The sequence below is a fragment of the Coregonus lavaretus genome (genome assembly GCF_964263955.1).
Source record: "Coregonus lavaretus genome assembly, chromosome: 4".
In the NCBI taxonomy this organism is placed as follows: domain Eukaryota; kingdom Metazoa; phylum Chordata; class Actinopteri; order Salmoniformes; family Salmonidae; genus Coregonus; species Coregonus lavaretus.
The window spans coordinates 52,399,378-52,412,944 of NC_139991.1; the positions used below are offsets into that span (position 1 = coordinate 52,399,378).

The window sequence follows — 13,567 nt, forward strand, 5'->3', positions numbered from 1 at the left end:
TAGGCCTATCCATGTTAGATTTTTGTACAGAAAAGTAAATCAATATTGCCCTCAGGGAAAAGTAGCACAATGGAAAGTATAGTTGTGATAGAAATTCAGAATACGTAAACTATTCTGGCAGTTGAGAAATGTTACTGTTAAGATATTAATTAATTATTACGATTAAAACATATACTTTAATGCTTCTTCTTTTAACTTTGTGTGATCATTGATACTATACCTGTCTAGAGAAGGCAATAGTATTTCAAGAACGCTACTTCGTCCAATCTGCAAACAGTGGTAGTCTAGTCATTCATCATTGAGGCATTCATCTAAAAACAAGCATTTTAGTAGGCTACAGCATCTTTGGACTGAGGAGACGTTATTCTTTTGCAAGCAATGTTTTTGAGAATTGTTGCTGAAGGTGGGCTGTGCTCATATCCAACAGCTGTTCTAAAGATGTATTTTTCTTTGATCAATGTATGTTTTTTTTCTTCACTTTTTCATTTTACTTTATATTAACTGGCTCCACCGGAGCGCTACGTTTATTGTGTCGGTCCATTCTAGAGTCAAATCGCATAAGAGCTTGAGAATATCCTCTGGCGAAATGCTTTTCTCCATTGCATGTTGACAACCAAATCTGAGAGTGGTTCTGAACTGCAGGGCATGCACTGTACATGATGTGCAGACCTGAAAAACCATCTGCGGGTTGTCTTTATACAATCTCGCAGAACAATGGAAGTAGGGGTTATTAATAATCAATCAAGTTGCAAATTAAACTGTCTTGTTGATATGGCCTGGGTGAAGAATCCTTTCAAAAACTGTCTACGAGTTTATCTAATACCAGATTAATTGCATAGGCTATATTCTTTATTCGAATATTTCAGGTTTTATTTCGATATGATTATAGATGACTATAGACTATTTACAAAAAGTTTATAAATTATATATATAGGCCTGTTTTATTCCCCGCAGAGCGACGCTCTCCATTTTTATTTTGTATTGTAGAGGCCCATGATAACTATGCATTCGCACTGTTTAATTGTCAAATGAGTTATGAGAGTATTGGAAATATAATATATTATTTTAGGGTAATAATTTATCATAATTATTGAACGAAGTTTTGACAATACACACAACATGAATACCACTATCATAATCGTTGATGTAATTATTAAATTGATGGAGGCCTAATTATGTTATTTCTTCTTTTTCAATTTCTTCCTCCTCTTCCATCTTCTCATCTTCATCATCGTCATCATCACTATAATATTAGGACTACTAGGAAGTGCTGGAATGATGTACCAAAATGGGCTGGGGGGGTCATATCATTATTTGAACAGTTCCAAAGGTAGCCTAATAGAGATTAACATACTATATTTTTTATCATTATTATTACTAATGGGTACCCTATGACCCAATCATCTGACAGCCATCGGGTGTATATTCATGCGGCCAGTTTGCCTCAAAGCAAGTCACATAACAAAACCCCTGAAATTATTATTACAATTTACACCTCTGATCTAGATACCCATCTATACGTTTTAATCCCCTGTTAAACTCTCGATAACCTCTGTCTTCCCTCTTTCTTTCTCTCCATCTCTCCCCTCCCCAGGCAATTGCCCTTCGTGCTCTCTCTCTCTCTCCACTTTATAGAGGAATTCTCTACTTCCATCTAATGTTATGTTTCGCTTTAGTCCCTCGACGTTTTTTTTTATTTCAAAACACTCGCCCTTTTGTCCCGGAGCCGCACTGATGTAATGGTATTTACATTGCACGGCGGGCCGGGGAAGATTGAGAATGACTTCACCAATTGTAGCCTAACGAGATAAGGAATTGAAGTGCATTGACCAATGGTGTTAAATTGTTTGGGGCGCACAAGGGTCCCCTTCTTCTATCTTCTTTGCCTATAGGTCGTAGGCTAATCTCGCAACTAACAAACCTATAGGTCAATCGAAGTTTCTATTAGATTGTTTTTAAGGACCTACTCTTGCTCCGACCATATTTGTTCTGTTTCCAACCAATTTCCAGCGCAAAATGTTGAATTTTTGACTACTTCAAGAGTCTGAATTGTAAAACAACTGTAAATTGGTGCCACGAGCCATATGGTTAAATAGACCATACTTTCTGCTGGGCAGACGACACTGTGGCCATGTTAGGCGACATGGGGCCATAAACGAGAGTCATTAGTGGTGTTATGTTTGTTTTACAAGCTCATGGGAACAACATTAACAGTGTTAGAACGCAGAGGGACACCTACACCCTGTTGCGAAGAACCACGCGCATATTTCACCGAGAGCACTCACTTCGATTAAGTGGTGAATGGGGAAAATAAGCTAAGGCATTCAATACACACAACCAGAACGCTTTGGCTATATATCAAACCAACATGTTTAAAATAGAACAGACGTGGGATTTTCAGACGTAATGTCTGAACAATGTAAATTGGATAGGCAATTTAACTGGTTTGACCCTAAATAACTCGATATAGACTAGTGTTATGTAAGAGACAGTCTGTCATTAGTAATTTAGCATTGGCATTTACAGCGCTTCTTGATGGTAACTGAAGAGACGAACAGGATAGTAGGCTTTGCTCAGGAGCTTAGAGGGATAGAACACAATCCATGTAACACTGTCTGACCTACAACTACACAAACAAACACCGAAAGCAATCGAAGGGCAAGTGGGTGAAAGGTAATAGAATAATGTAATCTCATATCAAGGACCGAGTAGTTGTTTTTTGACTGAAGGTGGCGATGATGTTGAAGATTAGGCTATGTTGTATAGGATTTACCTTTGCATCTACCAATGTGTAATAACTGAATAAAAACAGTCATAATGTGGTGATAATGTAATAATAATGGTAATAAAAACACCATTGAAAAAGGCTATTCTAACAAAGACAATAAGCAATTATATTGTAACAGACATGTTGGCTATTCATGTGCAAAAAGTTATAATTGCAAGCAAAATTATTATGGGCAACCATAGCCTATTTGATCCATATTTAATTGGTTGAAAGTTGTGTAAAAAGTAATAAAATACTAGCAATAGCCTATGCAACCTTTTATTTGATCCATAATTTTTTCATCCTAATTTAATTCAGTCCTCTGAAACGAAACAGAAAGCTAACCTAGGTATCCTTCAATTATGACTGTAAGTAGGTCTATGTAATACACTATATCTGATGTACTTAAACTTTATGATTTAAACATCTTCAACATCTGACATGGTATAGGCCTATTCATTCATCATTTTATCACTCAAATAAGGGGACATAGGCCTATACCTGTCGTGTGATAGCAGAAATTATGACAGATCACAACAAATCAAGTAGGGCCTACCAAATTGTGTGTGAAAACAGTGTACTCCAAGTGAACCTGAATTCACAGACCCCCGGAAATCGTGTCACATCTTGTACACAATCTAATCAAAGCGAAGCTGTCGCTGGGGGTGAATGAAAACAAACCCGCTCCTTGACGAGTGTTTCCGTAAACGTTGCTGTTTTGCTCAGTCAGTGTGTTGTGTTGGGTGGAATGCCACTCAAACCACAAAATCAGTCATCCATGTGGCTTTGGGAAGGGTGACACCCTCTTTTCAAATAGCCACACCTCGTCCTTCGTTCTACTGCACCCCCCTCGACTCCATCATCCAATGGCCGCGGCGCACCGTCTCCACTGCGCGCCTCGGAGAGCATCTGTTGGATAAAACCTCGCACAGAATTAGTAGCAGGTCCTAAACAGTTACACCACCTCTGACTGTTGAGAGAGCATCATAACAGACGCTTTATCAACGATTGACTTGGATCTCCCCCGCCGAGGTTACATTTTCTCCAGTGTGGTCTAGCATTGGATAATAATATAAGGATATCTGGCCGGACATTTTTTTCTGCAAGGCGAAGGTAATTCTTTGCACCAATGATGTGCTTTTGATTGTAAAAGCAATGTTCAAAAGGCTATTCAAGTGATACATCAATGTGTTAGCAAATGTGAATGGTTGTTAAAATATTTAACAAATGGTTGTAGATGTGTAGCTTAACAATGAGCAGTGTATTGGCTGATCGTTTGTTAGTCTATTGAGTCCCGTTAGATTCGCTGAGTAGTGTGAGAGAGTTGTCCCAACAAAGATCCAAAGCTACCCTACTACGGAGTATAGGCTACGATAAACAGTGAAAAGTGTTTTTTGTTTTGTTATGTTACAGACCTATATACTTTTTTTGAAAAATAAGAGGGCGAACAGGGACGGAAGACTCAACTTAAAACTGCAACGCGGACAATAATATAGGCACACTAAAGAAACACAACATCACCACACGGTATTCATAAGAAACCCATATTAACTATTACAATGTCCTCTTGCAGCGCATTTAAGAGTGCACTCAGGAACACATTCATGCCAAGCGAGGCCCCACATGGACTAAAAACATCTAATTAACTGGGAGAGAGAGAGCGCGTGGACCCTCTTACATTTGGCAAGGACACCCAACGACCAAGACCTCAGAGATATGTCCAACATCACCGGACGAGGTAAAACACAAGATCTGAGACCCCCTTCCCTCGTTTTGCTGTATATAGTATTTTGTCCGGTAAAGAGAAGATAAACGCATGCATCACTCAAATAGGCTATAGGCTAGCCTAAATAACCCGTTTGATATTTGTTGGAAATTTTTCTTTAAAAAGCCGAAATCATTCATAAATATGAAATATGTAATTGTCAAAGCAAGCAAAATATAATGCAATAGAGGCATGACAAAATATTTTTGTCATGCCAAAAGTTTATGCTCATATAGGTGTTGACAACGGAATACGTGCCTGTCAATATTTTCCAATCAAGTTTCGGTAGGAATATCTAACATTATTCATCGGGAATTCTAATGGCATGAAAACGAACTGCTTTCAAGTAATGTGATTTAGGCTGATAATAAACTGGATTTGTGCACCAACGAAATGTTGGCTTACGGCTGCTTTGAATTAGGGAACATTTAAATATTGTTTGTTGTTTCATTTTAATAAATTGACATTATTCATATTGTTATTCAACTTTATGAACAGAAACAGACTGTTTTGTTGGAATATCTTTTACAGAAGACATTAGCATGGTTTCTAGAAGTAGCCCATGGCTGTTTATGCAGTAATTGGTCTCTATGCATCAGAGTAGAGATAGGAAGGCCAATAACCTCAATCAATGAAAGCCATAATGATCACTAATTGAATAACTTAATGTTCACCTGTCCTTATAGGCTTACATTGTTTTTAGATTTATTTTCCTTAATTTCAGGGTGATTTTTGTAAAAGTTATGTCCATTAATGAATGTAACATTAGGCCTATACGAAAGCAAACTATCAATGATTGACCAACAATTCTGAACGTTGAGCCTGGTGTTATAATTCGGGTATGTGTTTATTATACAGAAATCCGGGGTGAACTAATAGATTTTCCTTCTCTCGTGGAGAGGTTGGGAAGTTAATTGGACGTTAGTTTAGCTGTCAGATATAGATTTGGGCCAATCCGTGGTCATTGTCACTTCAATCGCGTTAATGATGGAACCGTGGGGAGCTGAATGGTATGGCTTGTTTACGTTTCACCCGGTCTACCCCGAGGCATAAATTATGACACCCTCTTGTCGCTTCAGACGAGCCATCTTCTTTCATGTTATCATAGCACCCTCTGTCAGGGGTTACAATCACCGTTCAGAAGTTATAGTGCCGCATTGCACCTCAAAGGTTTTTGGGTCATGGATCTAATCAAATTACGTGACATAAAAAGGTGACATAAATAAATATTGTTTAAAATTGTTAGGAGTATTGGATAGTCAACCAAGTTGTCAAATGTAGGCTCGATCTCTAAATTAGTGGTTGATAAATAATTGTAGCTTATGGCCTGTGAGCATAGGAGCAAACACCTGCTTATGTTAAACATAGTCTTAATTTCTTGTGTTATCAGTAATTGTGATGCAAATCAAACAATGTTGGACAAACCACAGACAAACGATCTTATTTTGAATTTAGACTAAATAATGGGTAAGGCTAATCTTGGCCAGTTTGGCCACACATTGATTCCATAACCTAATGGTGAGTTATTGGGATATAACTTACAAAACGAAAGGGTATAGGAACAAAACAGTGTAACAGAAATTGTGCATTATTGAAGTTCTTATGGAACCAACATGGTTTTCATGAAAGTAAGAGGTTCTTCAATATTTCGTGTATATTCTATTTAATATAAGCAAAAAAAGCAATTTATGGCAGATATTTCCTCAGGCATTTTTTGACGGCTCCTTATGTTACATTGTAGATTATGTTCTCGTAAATATGCATCGAAAACGGTAGGCCTATAGTAGGCCTATAACATTAGGCTTATTTCCCGCATAATTCAAATCAAATCAAATCAAAAATCAAATTGTATTGGTCGTATACACATACTTAGCAGATGTTATTGCGGGTGTAGCGAAATGCTTATTATAATATGGACAGTATATGGATAGAATATGTAGTATCTGAAGAAAAGTGTATGTACAGTTGTCTCAGTTGGTAGAGCATGGCGCTTACAATGCCAGGGTTGTGGCTTCGATTCCCACGGGGGACCAATACGAAAAATGTATGACAATGTATGAACTCACTACTGTGAGTCGCTTTGGATAAGAGCGTCTGCTAAATAACTAAAAATGTAAAAGGATGAACTAGAATACAGTATATACATATGAAGTGGGTAAAACAGTATGTAAACATTATTTAAAGTGACCAGTGTTCCATGACTATGTAGCCTCTAAAATGCACGGTATAGTTAGTTACCGGGTGGTAGCCGTTGACAGTGACACATTTGAGGTCTAGAACCAATAAAATAATACATTTTACAGAGGATTATAAATTCGAATCCATTTCGATGGGGAAAACCATAAAGATTAATTATTTCAAGGGACACAACCTATAGAAGAAGTTATGGCATATTTATAAATGGCGCATATATGGAGACCATATAGGCTTATAATTGTGCAATTAGAATAAAAAAGTCAGTATGAGTGATTTGTGTGTGTGTATGTGTGACAGAAAAGAGAGAACAGAGAGTGTGCGCGCGCGTGTGTATATGCGTGTGTTTATTCCCTTGGGGTTGCTCGGCTTTAATATCCTGCAGGTTGGTGAAGCTTGGCGGGGAGATTTTTACACACTCCGCTAGCACCGTTAATAGTGCTCCTGTTCCCCACCCAGCCTCGTCCGGCCTCTGTTTGATGTGGAAATGAAAGCTGGGAAAGGACTGAGAAAAGAGCGAGGGGAAGCAAGCTGCTGAATGGGTTAAATTAAAAGCAATGGGATTCTTACAAAGTCACTGATGCAGTCCATAGAAAGACAGAGTAGCTGCTGACAACTTTCAAAATGCAATGGCAAAACCTCTCCACAGCTGCATTTCCAAGTCCTCACATAAAGAAGTAGATTTTCGATTCTTTTTTTTACATTAAAATGGCCAACTATAACTAGAACATGTAGCCTATTCCCTGGTGTAGGCCTATGGTATTCATTTCAGCCTGGACACAAGGGAATAAATGTTCTTCTACAAATGAATATGCGCATTATCCTGAGCGTATAAGTGGTGAAACATGAGAATTGTATAGGCCTAGGCCAAATAGGAATCACTATTTCATGAAATCCCTATAGTTCAAATACAGACGATGAACAAATCTGCCATATAGCCTAAATCACTCTCAATTGTCTTTAGAATAATAACCTTATTATACCAACTGACTACCGACAGCCGCCCATCGATGTGCCTATAGCATTTGTGCGGGGTGAATCAAGTTATTGATAGCCTATTTGAGTGATGATGACCTAAAACAGTCATTGGAAATGGTCGACTTTCTCACAATGTAAATGTGTCTAATATATAAGCAACGAATGGTTGATATTTATTTTGCGTAATTGTAATGTTTTTTTCATTAGAAAATAAATGTGTTATACATGTCAGTCAAAGAGGTGGTTTCACATTGAACTTTGCTGTGTAGGAGGAGCCCGTTGACCTCGCACATATACAAACATTTTAAACGAATAATTAACCAAAACATAACATAATGATAAATAATTGACTGTGTTATTTAGGCTATAGAATTGTAGAATTGTAGCCTAGACAGTCTCACTTCAGGGCATGTTGAAATCGAAATTATGGCAATAGCGGATCATTGTGCATGTGAGCTGTTTTTCCACGCCGCGTGCCAGAATATGCCTAAATTATGCCTATCCTATAGGCCCCAAACTTCTGACATAAACATTTTAAAAAATCTAAATCTATCCGCATTATAACGTTTAATGTGACATTAATTTATATCAAAGTTAGGATAAACTTACTTTCTCTACGAGGAATTACTACCCTGCTCTCGCTGCCTTGTGTGTCCCATAGGAAACCCAAACCCGGAGAGAGGAATCTAGAGGTCAGAACCAGGATTGAGAACATCTAGAATGTGGAAGACATACACAGAGCTGTCTAGACCAGAAGCTGTCAAATTTCTAGCTAGATCCGACTTAATTGGTCAGTTACCCTCTTTTACCACTCTTTTAAAACAACAATGAATTATGCATGATAAATTGACAAAATATGTTCTGAGGTGCATCATACACATCGCTGAAGTCATCCTTTTTATATAGCCCTTCTGCGCTGTGTACCCGGGTTAGGGTTACTTATATTTTGGTGAACTATTTTATGATCCAACGTTCATATCAATTATATGTAAACTTGAACTCGCCAAACATGCTTGTCTCCTCTCCTCAACATAAAAAACTAACTTAAATTAACTTTATTGAAAACAATGCAGTTTAACAAATTCTAGGAAATAAATGCAAATTTTTTGGTTCATGACCTACACAATTTTGTGAAGAAATCAGATAAATAATATGCTGTCCTTAACTTCTTGTTTGCTGTGTGCTAAATTTTTTCCACCAGGTTCAATTACATATTCTCTTGCAAATCCAAATGACCCACCTTTTTTATCCTATTTTTTGTTGCATTCTGAAAATAGTTTTGCCAGTAGACACCTAAATAATATTTGATTGATTGATTGAATTAATTAATCTATTTTGTTCTACCTGTCTATAGTATGTCATAGTCATATCTATGTAAGAACATTAGGTGCCAAGTAAGCCCTGTTTCAGACCAAATAGCCTGAAGACAAGTAAAACCAGCTCAGACTCCGTTTCAGTCTGCCCTCCCTGTGTGTGTGTCTCTTCTGTATGAGGTAGTGCTGTGTGTGGGTGGTAGCGTGGGTGGTAGTGAGCTCAGGTTCCATGACATTTATGTATGTTTCATCCCCCCTCCTCCCCCAGGTCATGGGGGTCTTAATCAACTAGGCGGAATGTTTGTGAACGGCCGTCCGCTTCCGGAGGTGATCCGGCAGCGCATCGTGGACATGGCCCACCAGGGCGTGCGTCCCTGTGACATCTCCCGCCAGCTCCGGGTCAGCCACGGCTGTGTCAGCAAGATCCTGGGACGGTGAGCACCTCATCAAACTTTTACAACTTTACACAATGGGGTTATACTGTTAATGGCCCTCCATTGTGTTCTCAAAACACTTCGACCACGAACCATGGTCTCCCATTATTAAAACATTCTGGGTTCACTATACAGTATGGCATTGGTACCGTAAACACCTCTTTTTGTTCAATCAAAATGATGACCACCCACATTCACTATATTGCTTTCTAATGTAACAAATCTTGCTGTCCTTTTCCAGCTACTATGAGACTGGCAGCATCAAGCCAGGAGTGATTGGGGGCTCCAAGCCCAAGGTGGCCACTCCTAAGGTGGTTGATAAAATAGCAGATTACAAGCGTCAGAACCCCACCATGTTTGCCTGGGAGATCAGAGACCAGGCTGCTGGCAGAGGGGGTGTGTGACAGTGACACCGTGCCCAGTGTCAGCTCTATCAACAGGTAACAACTAACCTCCACATGATGCTATGTGTAAACCAATATGTCACAGAGTGGACCTTTCAAAGAACAATTGTGATCTCTTTAGTAATGTAAGACAAGTGTATAGAAATTGACAAGGCAGAAGAAAAAGAGTTGTAAATTCTGTGATTTTTCACTGTTCACCCACTGAAGTGGTTCAATAGATTTTACAACTGTTCTCTAATCCCGGCTCTTTATTCCAGAATAATCCGAACCAAGGTGCAGCAGCCGTTCAATCTGCCTCTGGATGGCAAAGGCCTAAGCCAGGACACATACTCAGTGAGTCTCTACACAGACACACACACACTCACATCCATCACGCTTGTGATTAACAAAACGCTAACACTCCCCCACTCTAAGCACAGACACACGCCTTCACTAAGGTCCAGCATTATGATCTGATCATGCAGTATTAAGCCTAAAGAAACTCCATGCTTAATGGTCCGTAAGATTAAGCGCTAATGGTCAACGATAATATTGGAGTAATAACGGTCCGATTCCCTTGTCTGTCTGTCTGTCTGTCTGTCAGTCCCCAGTTCAGCCGTCACTCCCCCTGAGTCACCCCAGTCCGACTCCCTGGGCTCCACCTACTCCATCAGTGGCCTGCTGGGGATCCCACAGTCCAGCCAGAGGGCAAGAGGAGCCATGACGACAGTAAGTACCCTCAAATTCTCATGCAATCCCAAAATGTCCTCTCACATTTTAAGATAATTTTTTATTAAATGAGATTAAATAAGATTCACTCTCACAATTGAATGAGTCCTCCCCACAAACTCAAATAGACTCAGCAGCTTCTCAATATAATTCTCTCTCTCTCTCTCCTCTCTCTCTCTCTCTCTCTCTCTCTCTCTCTCTCTCTCTCTCTCTCTCTCTCTCTCTCTCTCTCTCTCTCCTCTCTCTCTCTCTCTCTCTCTCTCTCTCTCTCTCTCTCTCTCTCTCTTCTCTCTCTCTCTCTCTCTCTCTCATCTCTCTCTCTCTCTCTCTCTCTCTCTCTCTCTCTCTCTCTCTCTCTCTCTCTCCTCTCTCTCTCTCTCTCTCTCTCTCTCTCTCTCTCTCTCTCTCTCTCTCTCTCTCCTCTCTCTCTCTCCTCTCTCTCTCTCTCTCTCTCTCTCTCTCATCCTCTCTCTCTCTCTCTCTCTCTCCTCTCTCTCCTCTCTCTCTCTCTCTCCTCTCTCTCTCTCTCCTCTCTCTCTCTCTCTCTCTCTCTCTCTCTCCTCTCTCAGGTGACCAGGAGAGCTGTAGACACAGTGTGGACTCTCAGGGCAGTGGGGGCGTTCCTAGAAAGCAGCTGAGACAGAGCACTTCCCCCCGCAGCACCTGGACTGTGGCTTCGACCGCCATCACTACCCCCCCAGACTCCTTCAGCTCTGCTGCTGCCAGCAAGACGAGCAGGTACAGTAGCCTACATGGCACATTGGCACTGAGAGCCGGTGGATCCTGATTAACTCCACTCCCCCAAATTACTCTCTCTATCCCTCTCTTTGTCTTTCTTTCTCTTTGTCAATTTATTTTTCTCTCCCTCTCTCTCTTCTCACACCACGCAACACACAAATGGTTAATCCGCTCTGTCCTCCACAGACTGTATACCCTCTCTCGCTCATCAATGGCAGTCTAGAAGACGGGAAGGACCAGCCTCTCAACATCGAGTGCTGCTATTGGTCGGAATCTGGCAGCGCACCAGGGCTACACTGTGGTGACAGGTAAGACTCTTGCGATGGATGCTGCCCTCTCACTCTGCACAAATATCCGAGCTCAAAGATGAAGCAGAGGGAAAACTGAACACGCTGACACATGGAAACATTGTTTTCCATCAGCATATTTGAAGACCCAGTTCAGAAAGACAGTTATGTTGAATGTAATAATGCATTCATAATCTGTGATTGTAATAGCAGTCTGTTTAGGCATGTATACTCTAAACTGTATCAACTGCGGTTGTCATCAATCTGATTATAGATCTTGGTTTCCGACTGAGCTATCATAGCAATTTATGTTTATCTCTGAGGTGCAGCCACATTTTAGGCTTGCCGTGCCTGCTGATGCGTTGTGCAATTAATTTGTCTTATTATCACGAGCTGCCCAAAGCACCCCTTTCAAGTTTAATTTTAACAGATGTACAAGATGTGCTGTATGTCTATCCGCAGCGCAGTTCACAAACACATCAAACACGATGTAGTACCCATTCACTCATATTCATTTCAGCAATCAGCTTACAGGCTATTGCTGCTGTGTATTTGTTAATCCATTCATTCATATCAGTTAATTCCATTTTATTTCATTTTCTCACCCATCCACCCACCCACTGGCCGTGCCACCTCAGACCCCCTGCAGCCCCTCCCACTTTGTCTGAAACAGGAAATGTCCCCAGAGGTGACCAGCACAAGCCCCTCTCCAAATGTGGTGGCCAACTCAGCTTTTCTGGAGCTGCAGTCACTGCAAGCCCCTGTGTCTATCAGTAGCAGCTGCAGCAGCTCCAACCATTTCCCTCATGCCTTCAACTCATTCTCCCATCATGCACCAGTGTACGGCCAGTTCAGCAGCCAGTCTCTCATAGCAGGTAATGAAGCATTCATCTCATCCCATTGCCACTCCCTGTAGGGGGTTCATGCGGACAGTAGCCTACACTCTCTTATCATGTCACCTGCCACAACACACCAAACCCCATGTGCAGTTCTGTACAGGAACATCAATTGCTGTATATAATGGTACAATATGGTGGAATGGTAACTGATATGATTTCATGTACATGACACAGATTTAATTTTTGCCAAAGAATTGATTTGTTTTTTATTTGTATATCCACCTCCTGAGAAGGGCTGACATTGTGTGTTTTGTCCTTCTCTGTTTCAGGAAGGGACATGGTGAGCTCCACTCTCCCCGGCTACCCTCCTCACATCCCCTCCAGTGGCCAGACAGGCTACTCATCCTCCGCCATCACTGGCATGGTAGCAGGTAAGACTCCCATCCATTGACACTCACACTGAGACAGGCTATGGCATCCTAAGATGGGGTTTCAGAGAAAGAGATGAATGATGTCTCTCCTTTCAGTTCAGCTTACTTAAAGGTCCAAAGCAGCCATTTTCATCTCAATACTGTGATTGTTTTCAATTAAAATGGTCAAAAAGAAACAAAAATAGCTTCTTAGCAAATAGCAATTTCTTAAGCAAGAATTTAGCTAGGACTGTCTGGGAGTGGTTTGAGTGGAGAGGGGAAAACTGAAAATTAGCTGTTATTGGCAGAGAGGTTTGGAACTTTCTTTCTTATGGGTCTGTTAACTAATTTACTGCATGGTGATGCCACCATGGAAGGTCAAAACTCCCTCCCACCAAAACAGGCTGATATTTCAGGCAGTCTTTTTAAACAGCTCTTACACTAAAATGGCATTATTACGATTTTCACAATTTCACAGTATTATTCCAACCAATAGCGTGGAAATATATATAAAACACAGGAAAATCATGTTTTTGACTGCACTGGGCCTTTAAATGCAGTTCATAGTTTTATTTGTGACCCAAGCATGATCCCATCTGGGTTTTCCCTTTGGGGAAAGCTGGAACTGAATATGCTATGAGGACAAAGCACCACTGAGAAGAATGTGGACAAAAAACAAAACATTGTTTTGGGGCAAGGCAAAACCAACGTTAAAAAAGTAAGGATGGGAG

The 13,567-nt window shown here is 40.4% G+C and overlaps 1 pseudogene across 1 annotated transcript in view; it reads left to right on the forward strand.

The window, feature by feature from the left end:
* The first annotated feature begins 4,483 nt into the window (after positions 1-4,483).
* Positions 4,484-13,567, forward strand: part of LOC311127712 (paired box protein Pax-8-like) — a 14,638-nt pseudogene continuing 5,554 nt past the window's right edge. Inside the window, exons 1-4 of the transcript in view lie at positions 4,484-4,505; positions 9,285-9,450; positions 9,692-9,890; positions 10,112-10,187. The product of the transcript in view is annotated as a paired box protein Pax-8-like (transcript). The remainder of the gene's footprint in view (positions 4,506-9,284; positions 9,451-9,691; positions 9,891-10,111; positions 10,188-13,567) is intronic.